Genomic DNA, 15,151 nt, shown 5'->3' on the forward strand with positions numbered 1-15,151 from the left:
GACTGCTCTATTAATCTACTCCCGGGTGCTACACTTCCTTCGTCCCGTCTTTATAATATTTCTAAACAAGAACGAGAGTCACTAGAGGACTATATCACCACGTCACTCGCTTCAGGTCTCATCCGCCCCTCCAACTCTCCTCTAGCCGCCGGTTTTTTTTTTGTGCAAAAGAAAGATAAGACACTCCGCCCTTGTATTGATTATCGGACCCTAAATCTTATTACGATTAAAAATAAGTACCCCCTTCCGCTTCTCAACTCTGCTTTTAATCCCTAACACAACGCCAGATATTTTACCAAATTAGACCTCCGCAATGCTTATCACCTGGTCAGAATAAAGCAAGGGGACGAATGGAAGACCGCCTTTAACACACCACTAGGTCATTTTGAATATCTGGTCATGCCTTTTGGCCTCACCAATGCGCCGGGTGTTTTTCAAAACCTCATTAATGATGTTCTTCGCGACATGCTCGATCGATTTGTGGTCGTTTACTTGGACGATATCCTCATTTTTTCTCCTAACTCCGAACTTCACGTCCAGCATGTTCGCTTAGTTCTTCAACGTCTTCTAGAGAATAGACTTTTTGTCAAGGCTGAGAAATGCGTGTTTCACACTGAATCCGTTCCGTTCTTGGGGTTTATTGTAGAGAAGGGTCAACTCCGAGCAGATCCCGCTAAGATCAAGTCTGTGGTCGATTGGCCCACACCCACCACTAGAAAGCACCTCCAAAGATTTTTAGGTTTTGCTAATTTTTACCGCCGTTTTATCCGCAATTTTAGTCAGGTAGCTGAACCTCTTACTAAGCTTACATCTACCAAGATCCCCTTTTTGTGGACCTCTGAGACACAGAGGTCCTTTGAGAAACTTAAGTTATTTACTTCAGCACCTGTTCTTATCCACCCTAACGTGTCCACTCAATTTTTTGTCGAGGTTGATGCTTCCGACTCCGGCGTGGGAGCTGTTCTTTCCCAGCGCTCTACCTCCGACCAGAGGCTGCACCCCTGTGCCTTCTTCTCACGTCGCCTGACTCCTGCTGAACGCAACTACGACATAGGTAACAGAACTACTCGCTGTTGTCTTAGCACTGCAGGAATGGAGGCACTGGCTGGAGGGCTCGGAGACTCCGTTTGTTGTGTTCACGGACCACAAGAATCTGGCATACATCCGCACTGCTCAACGGCTAAACCCAAGGCAAGCCAGATGGACATTATTCTTCACCAGGTTCAATTTTACTATAACCTTCCGACCCGGCTCTCAGAACGGTAAGCCTGACGCCTTATCCAGAATGTACGCCTGCCCCGAGGAGGAGGCCAAGACCGAGACCATCATCCCTCCATCACAAGTGCTGGGAGCTATACAGTGGGACATCGAGAGTCGCGTGACAGAGACACTCAAGAAGGTTCCTTCTCCTCAGAACTGTCCTCAGGGTCGTTTATTTGTCATTCCAGAACTCCGTCCGGAGGTCTTGAACTGGGCCCACAACTCCAAAATCGCCTGCCACCCAGGCATTACTCGTACGACTTACCTCCTAGCCCAACGCTTCTGGTGGCCTACTCTCAGAACTAACGTGACGGAGTACGTAGCTGCCTGTTCCACCTGTGCCCGCAATAAGGCTTCTCATCGGGCACCAGCTGGCCTTCTACGGCCACTTCCCATACCCTCCCGCCCGTGGTCCCACGTGGCGTTGGACTTCATCACAGGACTTCCCCCATCTAATGGTAACACCGTAATATTGACAGTGGTGGACCGCTTTTCCAAGATGGCACATTTCATTCCCCTCCCCAAGTTGCCCTCGGCACTCGAGACTGCAGAATTACTTACACGCCACGTTTTCCGGCTGCATGGTATCCCGGTGGATGTAGTCTCGGACAGGGGACCACAATTTTCTTCGGCAGTTTGGAAGGCTTTCTGCAATTCGTTGGGAGCATCACCGAGCCTCTCTTCTGGATACCACCCACAGACTAACGGTCAGACGGAGCGCACCAATCAGGATCTGGAGGCGGCCATACGCTGCGTTTGCCACCAGCAGCCGGCCTCCTGGGCGCTCGTCTATCTTGGATTGAGTACGCCCACAATACTCTCATCAGCTCGGCTACAGGTATGTCTCCTTTCCACTCTGCCTACGGGTACCAACCTCCTGCCTTTCCTTCCCTGGAATCTGAGGTCGCCGTTCCATCGGTTGCTGTCCACCTACGCCGTGCACGTCTAGCCTGGCAGAACACACGGTCCGCACTGGCACGCACCTCGGAGCGCAACCAGCGTCTTGCCAACCGCCACCGCAGCACAGCTCCGGATTACAAGCCTGGTCAGAAGGTATGGCTGTCATCTCGTGACTTACCTCTCCAAGTTTCCTCCAAGAAACTGCAGCCACGTTTTATTGGACCTTACACCATCGAGCGAGTTATCAACCCTTCAGCGGTTCGCCTACATCTTCCGGACTCTCTCAAGATCCATCCGTCCTTCCACGTCTCCCTACTCAAGCCTGTGTCCTCCAGTCCCTTGAGTCCTCCAGAGGTGCCTCCTCCTCCTCCTCCCAGGCTGATCGATGGACACCAGGCATTCACGGTCAAGGCCATTCTTGACGTGAGAAGAAGGGGCAGGGGTTTCCAGTATCTGGTCGACTGGGAAGGTTACAGCCCCGAGGACCGATCTTGGGTCCCGCGATCGCTTATCCTTGACCCTTCTCTCCTTACTGTTTTTTATGAACGTGTCCCCGAGAAGCCAGGTAAGCCGCCAGGTGGCGTCCTTTAAGGGGGGAGTACTGTTATGTATGTTGTCTTCTCCCTGCCTTCTCTATTGGTTTTTTCAGTTTCATCCACAGTCTTTTGTCCCCAACGAGGCACACCTGCTGCTAATCATCTCCGGGTAGTATTTAAGCGCGTCTCCACCAGCTGGTCCCCGCCGGTTATTCTTCCTGAACTCTACTCTGACATGTGTTACCTTGACTCAGCTTCCCTGGTATGTTGCCTTCACATATTTCTGTTATATTGACCTTGTTGTGTTTTTGTTTTTCTAGCCACCTTGTTTTAGAGGACTAGTTTTTTGCCACGCTGTGTGCGTTCCTGACCTTGGTTCCGCCAACCTCTGAAAGAGACTCCTTTTGTTAGATTTTCCATGGTGTGCACTTTTTGCCCCATCATCCTTAGTTACCATTTTTGGACTTATTAAATATTTTCATTTGTTATCGCTTCCCTTGCCTCCATTCTCCGCATCCCGGGGTCCACCCTTGAACTCTATCCTAACAACTCCCACCTTACATTCCTCAGGGACATTTGTATTAGATCTTTTAAGCAGGTGTTTTTTCTTTACATTGTTATTGCCTTCTGGTTAGCTAATGTTTGCCCTGCGGGTAATAGTCACTTTTCCACCCCTTTATATATTAGGTATAGTTGAAAGTTAAAAAAAAAGGTCAAAGACAAAGCTATTCAGTTTCTTGTGAGTATATACACTTCACTGCCGATGTGGGGGGGCGCCACCTAAAATCTTGCCTAGGGCGCCAGATTGGTTAGGGCCGGGCCTGCATGCGGCACACAACTAAAATAGGCAGCATCTTTTCTGGGCTATTAGAAGCTCCACCAGTGTGATCTAAAACAAAACCAAATTAGCAGGCTGAAGCTGTGCTCTGGGAGATACTGGCACTGACTATAATGGTGCACAATGATCCGGATGCAAGAAAATGCAATGTTGAAGGAGTTTTTCTAGAGGAGATATGGCAATTTTCGATTGGTGTCTGACTCAAAATCTGCCTGAAAGTAATCGAGGTATTAAAAACATGTAATTGCTGGTTAGATATTATATCTCTACTATTTTCATTTCTGACCAACCAACTATACTGACACGTACATGGACGTACCTTCCAAACAGGGTATATGTAAATAGCGTCCGCAAACAGTTTCAGGCTTGATCAATTACATTGCAGGTGCTCAATGAGATCATTTGCATCTTCTCACAGTATTGCGGGTATTCTAATAATCTATAAATATTCTGCAAATACAGTACATGAATACGCAAAATAAATTGCTCTCGCTATTTTGCTCATTTAACATACGCAGTCCTCTGTCCACAATAGGGATGTCCGATAATGGCTTTTTGCCGATATCCGATATTCCGATATTGACCAAACCCTCAATTACCGATACCGATATCAACCGATACCGATATCAACCGATACCGACATATACAGTCGTGGAATTAACACATTATTATGCCTAATTTGGACAAACAGGTATGATGAAGATAAGGTCCTTTTTTAAAAAAAAATTAAATAACATAAATAATTTAAAATGTATTTTCTTGAATAAAAAAGAAAGTAAAACAATATAAAAACAGTTACATAGAAACTAGTAATTAATGAAAATGAGTAAAATTAACTGTTAAAGGTTAGTACTATTAGTGGACCAGCAGCACGCACAATCATGTGTGCTTACGGACTGTATCCCTTGCAGACTTTATTGATATATATTGATATATAATGTAGGAACCAGAATATTAATAACAGAAAGAAACATCCCTTTTGTGTGAATGAGTGTAAATGGGGGAGGGAGGTTTTTTGGGTTAGTGTACTAATTGTAAGTGTATCTTTTGTTTTTTTATGTTGATTTAATAAAAGAAAAAAAACAACAAAAAAAACACGATACTGATAATAAAAAAAAACGATATCGATAATTTCCGATATTACATTTTAAAGCATTTATCGGCCGATAATATCGGCAGGCCGATATTATCGGAAGGCATCTCTAGTCCACAAGCTTAGGAGATCAGCTTTACGTACGCTATCAAGGTTGAATGTGTTTTAATACACGCCAAACTTTAGTAGATCAGCCCCTCACTGCAGGGTTTGGAAAGGTTTATGTTTTTGAAGCAACATCAGAACCAGCACCTACGCTGGTTTACCAGGCGCGGCACCGCTGCTGCCCACTGCTCCCCTCACCTCCCAGGGGGTGAACAAGGACACATCTCACCACACCTCGTGGTACTTTAACTTTACTTTAACTACGCTCGACAGAACTATGCTCCTCTTCCTTCTGCCTCATGTATGTACTTGAAATAACATTTTAATTTTGTTCCACAACAACTCATAAAACCCTCATATTACTGTTTAAATCTCGTGTCATTAAACATTTTCAAAATAGTGTATTTACATATATATTAAGGTTGTCATATAATAAATGTTTAAGTCAAATTAATCACACTGTAATTTTGTGATTAATCATGATTAATCACAGGTTATTATTTGCTTACATAAATAACGTTTTCTTAAATAAATACCGTAATATTTGGATACAAATGCAATTTTGTAGTTAGAATGTCATAAGGGAACTGTTTTCCTGAACTGCAAGTCATTGATTTGCTCAAAACTTGGTGACAGTAAGTACAGTGAGAATTAAGTGCACATTTTTGTTTTTTTGGTCTTAAACCTAAACATTTCCTCCCCAACTTAATAAAAATAAACATATTTCTTTAAGGGGGGCAGCACGGTGGAACAGGGGTTGGTGCATGTGCCTCACAATACGAAGGTCCTGAGTTCAATCCCAGGCTCGGGATCTTTCTGTGTGGAGTTTGCATGTTCTCCCCATGACTGCGTGGGTTCCCTCCGGGTACTCCGGCTTCCTCCCACCTCCAAAGATATGCACCTGGGGATAGGTTGATTGGCAACACTAAATTGGCCCTAGTGTGTGAATGTGAGTGTGAATTTTGTCTGTCTATCTGTGTTGGCCCTGCGATGAGGTGGCGACTACTCTAGGGTGTAGAGGCCTTCTGCCCGAATGCAGCTGAGACTCCGAAAGGGACAAGCGGTTGAAAATGGATGGATGGATATTTCTTTAAAGGGTATGTCCTGCTTAACTTAACACAAAATAAATTCAGTGTGCAGCTTTATGATAGAGCAGGTTTCCAACTTTCATCACTATGAAAACTACTGTTACAAAAAGAGAGGTGAGATGTTTGTTTCACTAATATGACTGGCAACATTTCAATTGTGCTTTATTTATAAGTGAGATCTCCTCTCAGTTCACTTTTTGTTTCATCTGACATCACATGGACAAAGATAAGACCTTCTGGAGGAAAGTTCTGTGGTAAGATGAAACAAAAATTTAGCTGTTTGGCCACAATACCCAGCAATATGTTTGGAGGAGAAAAGGTGAGGCCTTTAATCTCAGGAACACCAATGCCTACCGTCAAGCATGGTGGTGGTAGTATTATGCTTTGGGCCCGTTTTGCTGCCAATAGAACTGGTGCTTTAAATGAGACAATGAAAAAGGAGGTTTACCTCCAAATTTTAAGGACAACCTAAAAACATCAGCCCGGAGGTTGGGTCTTATGCACAGTTGGGTGTTCCAACAGGACAATGACGCCAAACACACATCAAAAGTGGTAAAGGATTGGCTAAATCAGGCTCGAATGAAGGTTTTAGAATGGCCTTCCCAAAGTCCTGACTTAAACGTGTGGACAATGCTGAAGAAACAAGTCCATGTCAGAAAACCAACAAATTTAGCTGATCTGCACCAATTTTGTCAAGAGAAGTGGTCAAAAATTAAACCAGAAGCTTGCCAGAAGCTTGTGGATGGCTACCAAAAGCACCTTATTGCAGTGAAACTTGCCAAGGGACAATATTAACATTGCTGTATGTATACTTTTGACCCAGCAGATTTGGTCACATTTTCAGTAGACCCATAATAAATTCATAAAAGAACCAAACTTCATGAATGTTTTTTTTTGTGACCAACAAGTATGTGATTCAATCACTCTATCACCAAAAAATAAGAGTTGTAGAAAGTATTGGAAACTCAAGACAGCCATGACATTATGTTCTTTACAAGTGTATGTAAACTTTTGATCGTGACTGTATATATGTATATATCCTTGTGTTTTGATCAAATGCATCAATGCTTTTGTATCGTTTGACCCATCCCTAATTAATATGTTATTATACAGTAGCATTATTAAAATAAGTTTCAAGTACAAAATGTGTAAAGTTATAAAAAAAGACAATGAGAAATTAAAACACAATTTAAGTCAATTTTGTTTTTATTTTACTATATTAGCACTTGATTACACTTCCTACGCAGCCTTAAATTAGCTGTCACACTTTGACCATACGTTTCTTATTTTTGTCAACATTATTGCAATTACAGTTGTTTGTCTTACATTTGTTACTACTTTCTGTACAGCTTATTTTGTACTTTAGAGTCATGGATCGTGGAGCCTGTATCAGTGATTAGGGTAAGACATGGGGTATACCATCCGGGTAAATGGTGACAGTCACATTCGCACCAATGGCAATCTAAATGTATAACTATTTACCATAACCATGAATATATACAGAAATGCCCAAGCCAACAAAGCCTTCTTGCTGTGAGGGAAAACTACACTCATCCCCTATGCTGTCACTATTATCATTGATTAATCATTTTAAATGTAATAATAATCATCACCATTAACTTCAGAAGCCCCCAATTCTAGTTTTGTAACCTTGTTTTTTCATTATACAGCCTCGCATTAGTACCTCCAGCCCCGTGCCCACTGACGTTGGCCCAACTTAAATTCCCAGCAGTCCGGCGTAGAATCAATGCAGCAGTAGAGTGATGGCGTGTGGTGTCGTGCTTGGGTCATTTTATGGTGTGGACATGGAAATAGAGAATCAATCAGAGCCATGATATCTTATTACTAAAGTTAATTCACCCAGAGCAGTATGGATCCATGCATTAGGCGGTCCCATACTTGATTTAGAGCAGAGTAGATCTAATTGTGGGGAGGTTTGAGAGCTGTGATTGCCTGTACTTTGTGTCCGCATGCTTTTCAAAGGTTGGTTTACTTCATTGTACAGGAACAAAGTTGTTATCATGACCAACTATGTTGAGTTCATCAACGAGATTAGTTGGTAACTAAAACACAAAAGGACTACTCAGTGTCCATGTTCGACTATGAACTCAAGACAAACTTTTTCCAGACAGTGTAACGGCTTTTAAGTCTTATGAAGATGGTCATGATTCATGATACAATAAATGTGAGGGGCTCACCAGAGATGAGGGGCTATCCTCAAACCATGTTTTATTCATCTCAAGGTGGCTGGTTTTTGTTTTTGTTTAATGTTTGCTTCTGAAGGCCAGCATGTGCATGTGTTTAGTTGCTATTCTGGTGTGTCTGTCTGCATTTCCTCTTCTCATGTGCATGTCTGTGCATGGATTGGTCTGCGCATGTGTTTGTGTGGGTGTTTTGTCCATGGAAAGATGAAAAGCCCCAGGACCATATGCTCTGCAGAAGCAGGGCATATACATATAATTTACACTGAAAAAAAATATAAACTGTTTTGTTTTTGCTCCCATTTTTTTCATGTGTTGAAAAAAAAAGATCTAACATGTTTACTATATACGGTACACAAAAGACCCATTCCTCTCAAATATTGTTCACAAATCTAAATCTGTGTTAGTGAGCATTTCTTCTTTGCCAAGATAATCCATCCCACCTCACAAGTGTGACATATCAAGATGCTGCTTATACAGCATGATTGTTGCACAGGTGTGCCTTAAGCTGCCCACAAAAAAAGGCCACCCTGAAATGTGTAGTTTTATCACACAGCACAATGCCACTTATGCTGCAAGTTTTAAGGCAGCGTGCAGTTGGCATGCTGACTACAGGAATGTACACCAGAGCTGTTGCCCGTGAATTGAATGTTCATTTGTCTACCATAAACCGTCTCCAAAAGTGTTTCAGATAATTTGGCAGTACAACCCACCGGCCTCACAACCGCCGACTACGTGTAACCACACTAGCCTAGGACCTCCACATTCAGCAGGTGCACCTCCATGATCATCTGAGACCAGCCACCCCTGCAACAATTGGTTTGCATAACCAAATAATTTATCCACAAACTGTGAGAAACCGTTCTAGGGAAGCTCATCTGCATGCTCGTCATTGTCATCAAGGTCTCGACCTGACTGCAGTTCTTCGTCATAAGTGACTTGAGTGGGCAAATGCTCACATTCGATGGCGTCTGGCACTTTGGAGAGGTGTTCTCTTCACGGATGAATCCTGGTTTTCACTGTTCAGGGCAGTTGGCAGACAACGTGTTTGGCGTCGTGTGGGAGAGCGGTTTACTGAGGTCAACGTTGTGAATCGAGAGGCCCACGGCGGGGGTGGAGTCATGGTATGTGCAGGCATATGTTCTGGTCAACGAACCCAAGTGCATCTTATTGATGGCATTTTGAATGCACAGAGATACCGTAACGAGATTTTGAGGCCCATTGTTGTGTCATTCACCCGAGACCATCACCTCATTTTGCAGCATGACAATGCACGGCCCCATGTTGGAAGGATCTGTACACAATTTCTGGATGCTAAAAACATCCCAGCTATTGCTTGGCCAGCATACTCGCCAGACTTGGCGTCCAGTGAACATGTTTGGAATGCAGTGGATTGGCGTGTTCTAGTTCCTGCCAATATCCAGCAACTTCACACAGCCATTGAAGAGAAGTGGACCAACATTCCACAGGCAACAAACAACAACCTTATCAAGATGTGTTGCACTGTGTGAGACAAATGGTGGTCACACCAGATACTGACAGCTTTTCTGTCCCCCAGAACAATAAAGCAAAAAGTGGCCTTTTATCGTGAGGCACACCTGTGCAATAATCATGCTGTTTAATCAGCATCTTGATATGCCACACCTGTGAAGTGGAATGGATTATCTTGGCAAAGATGAAGTGATCACTAACATCAATTTAGACAGATTTGTGAACAATATTTGGGAGGAATACATGTAGGTCTTTTTTGTATATAGTAAAAAAAAAAATGTGGTACAGCTGGACTGCAGCAGGAGGGAATAGAAAGAAGAAAAATGAAACAAAAGACAGAAGGGGAAAATTTGATAGAAAGAAGAAAAATGAAACAAAAGACAGAAGGGGGAATTGTGGGGAAAAGTGGGGGACAAGACAAAAAAATATACATAATCCATGAATGCATGAAAATTAAAGATGTCCGATAATATCGGCCTGCCGATATTATTGGCCGATAAATGCGTTAAAATGTAATATCGGAAATTATCGGTATTGGTTTTTTTTATTTTCGGTATCATTTTTTAAATTTATTTATTTTATTTTTTTATTAAATCAACATAAAAAACACAAGATACACTTACAATTAGTGCACCAACCCAAAAAACCTCCCTCCCCCATTTACACTCATTCACACAAAAGGGTTGTTTCTTTCTGTTATTAATATTCTGGTTCCTACATTATATATCAATATATATCAATACAGTCTGCAAGGGATACAGTCCGTAAGCACACATGATTGTGCGTGCTGCTGGTACACTAATAGCAATAACCATTAACAGTTAATTTTACTCATTTTCATTAATTACTAGTTTCTATGTAACTGTTTTTATATTGTTTTACTTTATTTTTATTCAAGATTTTTTTTATTTTATTTATTTATCTTATTTTATTAATTTTTTTAAAAGTACCTTATCTTCACCATACCTGGTTGTCCAAATTAGGCATAATAATGTGTTAATTGGTTGATATCGGTATCGGTTGATATCGGTATTGGTAATTAAAGAGTTGGACAATATCGGAATATCGGATATCGGTAAAAAGCCATTATCGGACATCCCTAATAAAAATGAATAGTTTAACAAATGTTCTTGCATCACAATATACAATTCTTTAAAATCGATATGCAATCTTTTTTTCTAGAATGCATAACACTGATAAGATTGATTTCAGAGTAAATCATTTATGAAATTGAACATACATTTAACCAATCAGTATCATCATATTTTAGTTGGTAATTTAACACACTTTCTTTTTTTTTTAAACAATCAGTGTTTTAGTAATCACTGCACATGTTTCGTTAGTGACCACTATCTTGTTTGCAAGGTTGTATCTAGAGATGTCCGATAATATCGGGCTGCCGATATTATCGGGCGAAAAATGCTTTAAAATGTAATATCGGAAATTATCGGTATCGCTTTCAAAAAGTAAAATGTATGACTTTTTAAAACGCAGCTGTACAGAGTGGTACACGGACGTAGGGAGACGTACAGAGCGCCAATAAACCTTAAAGGCACTGCCTTTGCGTGCCGGCCCAATCACATGATACCTACGGCTTTTCACACACACAAGTGAATGCCAAGCTTACTTGGTCAACAGCCATACAGGTCACACTGAGGGTGGCCATATAAACAACTTTGAGGGTGGCCATTTTAACAACTTTAACACTGTTGCAAATATGCGCCACACTATGAACCCACACCAAACAAGAATGTCAAACATATTTCGGGAGAACATTCGCACCGTAACACAACATAAACACAACCGAACAAATACCCAGAACCCCGTTGCAGCTCTAACTCTTCCGGGACGCTACAATATACACCCCCGCTACCCCCTAACCTCCCCACCTCAACCCCGCCCCCCCAACCCTGCCCACCTCAACCTCCTCATGCTCTCTCAGGGAGAGCATGTCCCAAATTCCAAGCTGCTGTTTTGAGGCATGTTGAAAAAAATAATGCACTTTGTGACTTCAACAATAAATATGGCAGTGCCATGTTGGCATTTTTTTCCATAACTTGAGTTGATTTATTTTGGAAAACCTTGTTACGTTGTTTAATGCATCCAGCGGGGCATCACAACAAAATTAGGCATAATAATGTGTTCATTCCACGACTATATGTATCGGTATCGGTTGATATCGGAATCGGTAATTAGGAGTTGGACAATAACGGAATATCGGATATCGGCAAAAAAACCCATTATCAGACATCTCTAGTTGTATCACATTCCCTCAACCTTGTTTCTTAATATTAACTTATAACATGCTTGTTGTTGGAAATATTCCAAACACTTATGTTTTGTGGTCAAATAAATCATTTTTGTTTGGAAACAACTGTTAATATCAGTTGAAAATATTTACCCACATGGATTCAGTATTCAGTGGCAGCATGGTGGAGCAATGGATAGGTCTCGTGCTTCACAGCGAGAAGGTCCTGGTAGTCTTTGTGTATCAAGTTTGCATATCCCCTGTGTATCTCCCTGTGACTGTGTGGATTCTCTCCAGTTACTCCAGCTTCCTCCCACCTCCAAAGACATGCACCTGGGGATAGGCTGATTGGCAACACTTAATTGTCCCTAGTGTGTGATTGTGATTGTAAATGTTGTCTGGCTATCTCTGTTGGCCCTGTGCTGATGTTGTGACTTGTTTAGGGTGTACACTGCCTTCCGCACATGTACAGTACAGCTGTGATAGGCTCCAACCCCCTCCAATATGCCCATCATCTTCGTAGTAGTTGGAGTTCCGTGCAGAGATGCGCGCCATGATGTGTGTTTCTACATGTGTTGTTTGTTTAATTTTATGCTTACATTTACCATGTTCACATCAGTTAAGTTTGTACTTATGTTACCTTGTTTTGGGCTATGGTGTCATTTTGATAATTGTTTTGTTTATATTATAATTGTAATATTTGAATGATGATAAATGAATGTGTTGTGGCAGTTGTGAATGTCACCAATTAGGCCGTTTGAGAAAACACTTGGTTGCTTTTCCAAACACGTCTTTAATGGTGAACTGCCAACATGAACATGCTGAACAGGAAGTGCTTAAAGTTTAATGGCTTTGGAAATACACTGAGACAAAGTCTAAGTTCATTGTGTACTTCATTGTTGTCTTTAATTTTAAGTTATTATGCCATGATTTTACCAGTCCGGCCCATGTTGGAATAGATTTAGTTTTTCCTCCATGCAGGCCCCTGAGCTATAGTGAGTTTGACACCCTGATCTAAACAGTCAGACAGAAAAAACCTGATTTCGAAAAATTTCGATTTGGTCTACTTTGGCCTGCATTGTAAACATAGTCTTAGCCTTCCTTTGCTACCTGGTCAATAAATATTTCATGATTTTCAACTTTCCTTCGTCATTTATTTTCTTATTTCTTTCTCATCTGTTCTTCAAATATGTTTGGTGTTTAACAGGGACAGCCTTGACTCTTTCTCTGTATTCTCCCGACCTTTCCTTTCCACTATTTTATTTGGTTTTGGCACGTTGGTATCTTGATTCTTTCTCCCTAAACTCTACAATTACAGATATAAACCAGCAGTACATTAAAAACCTGCTTATTTGCTTTAAATAGAAGATTACATTGACTTATTTTTTACTTATTTTAAGACTTTGTGAACACAGGTATTTCAAAATGATAGATTTAATCTAATTTCCATTGTATTTTTTCACGACCAAAATGACAACTGTCACTACGCAAATGTTACCGTATGTTTCGGTAGTGACAATTCTTGCAAATTTTATCCATAACTAAATAATGCTAGCAAGCACATGGCTAGAGAGTACACATTTGAAGAGTTGTACACTCATAAAAACTAGGGCTTTCATGTGATAATTGTTTAATCAGATTAAGCACACTCTAAACCAGGTTATTATTTGTTGCATAAATACAATTTGCTGAAGAAAATACCCCAATATTTGGGTACACATGCAATTCGGTAGTCAGAATGTCATATAGAAAAGTTTTTTTTAAAGTTTTACTGAACTGCAAGTCACTGATTTGCTCAAAACTTGGTGAAAGGCATGTTAAAAAATTAAAAGTCTTTGCCGTTTGCAATAATCTTGCAAACAAGGTACAGTTACTAATCGATAATGTGGTAAACAGACTCATAAACAACTTAGCGTAGTGCACCATTTACTCTTCCTTAGTTTAAACAGTTTTGAAAAAAATATGTTTGTTTACCTCAACAATGCTGATCACTTTTTTTTGGTACAATGCGACCTCAGCTCGTTGTGATTACTTACAGATGTCCAGGAGGCAAAATAAATTCACAGTCAGTCTGTAGTTGCAAGTTGATGCTCTTTTTTGTGTAGTACAGTTGCTTTATCCTTGTTATAATTGTACCTGTCCAAGGTATTTTACGACCAATCAGCTGTGGTGATAGCAAGACCTGGTCTTCACAGATGTTAGATGTCCAGCATGTGGTGGCTGTCCGTTTAGCCCAGGCATTGTTTAACTTAACTTTGGTACTTTTGTTGACAACATTGAATCAGTAAACTTTGCTAGCATAGCATTCTTCTCTGCTTGTTGGGGATGTAACTAGCATTCATGCTAGCATGTAGCTATCGATGAGCACCATCACCAGCTGACCGGCAGCAGCCATCACTGCTCGCTGAGGACGGTGACTGCTGCTTTGCTTTCACCTCAGAGTCTCCAAGACACAAAAAAGTCTTGGGTTCAATCCCGGGCTCGGGATCTTTCTGTGTGGAGTTTGCATGTTCTCCCCGTGACTGCGTGGGTTCCCTCCGGGTACTCCGGCTTCCTCCTACTTCCAAAGACATGCACCTGGGGATAGGTTGATTGGCAACACTAAAATTGGCCCTAGTGTGTGGATGTGAGTGTGAATGTTGTCTGTCTATCTGTGTTGGCCCTGCGATGAGGTGGCGACTTGTCCAGGGTGTACCCCGCCTTCCGCCCGATTGTAGCTGAGATCGGCTCCAGCGCCCCCCGCGACCCCAAAGGGAATAAGCGGTAGAAAATGGATGGATGGATGGATGGAATTTACTTATTTTCCATGTAGGTATAGGGACAGAAATGCAATGTCACTTCCTGGTACAAAAAAAATGCAGGGTTGTGGCTTAAATCGAGAATTAGCCACATCTCTAAAACTCTTGTGTTTCGATACTGACATAAAAAGGGACATGATTTCATGCCATTTTTTTTATTTGAAAATAAATCTACAATAAATCTCTTTCCACATCTGTTTAAATTTAATCATAAATATATGATTAAATACAATTTAATCAAACGATTAAATATATAATATTTAATCGCATTGTTCATAGTTAATTCAAAATTAATTGCGATATCAAAGATAGGTATCATTTTTCATCATTAATAAGTGTACCCTAGACAGATACTTTTCAGGGGGGGGTGGGGGTCTATCCCAACTGTAATCTGTGATATTTTTACCTGAATAAATGCTTCGGATATTCTGTACATTACAAGTTGTACAAGTTAATGGTCTTCATATTGATGCATGAATAAGTTGTAAACTTCTCTATTAGTTGATAAAATGCAATATGAAGCCTGCTAATCATTCTGTAATTGAGGACGCGACCAGAACATATTTTGACAATATTTTCAACCAGCCAGAACA

This window comes from Nerophis lumbriciformis, linkage group LG01, assembly GCF_033978685.3.
Source record: "Nerophis lumbriciformis linkage group LG01, RoL_Nlum_v2.1, whole genome shotgun sequence".
Taxonomy (NCBI): domain Eukaryota; kingdom Metazoa; phylum Chordata; class Actinopteri; order Syngnathiformes; family Syngnathidae; genus Nerophis; species Nerophis lumbriciformis.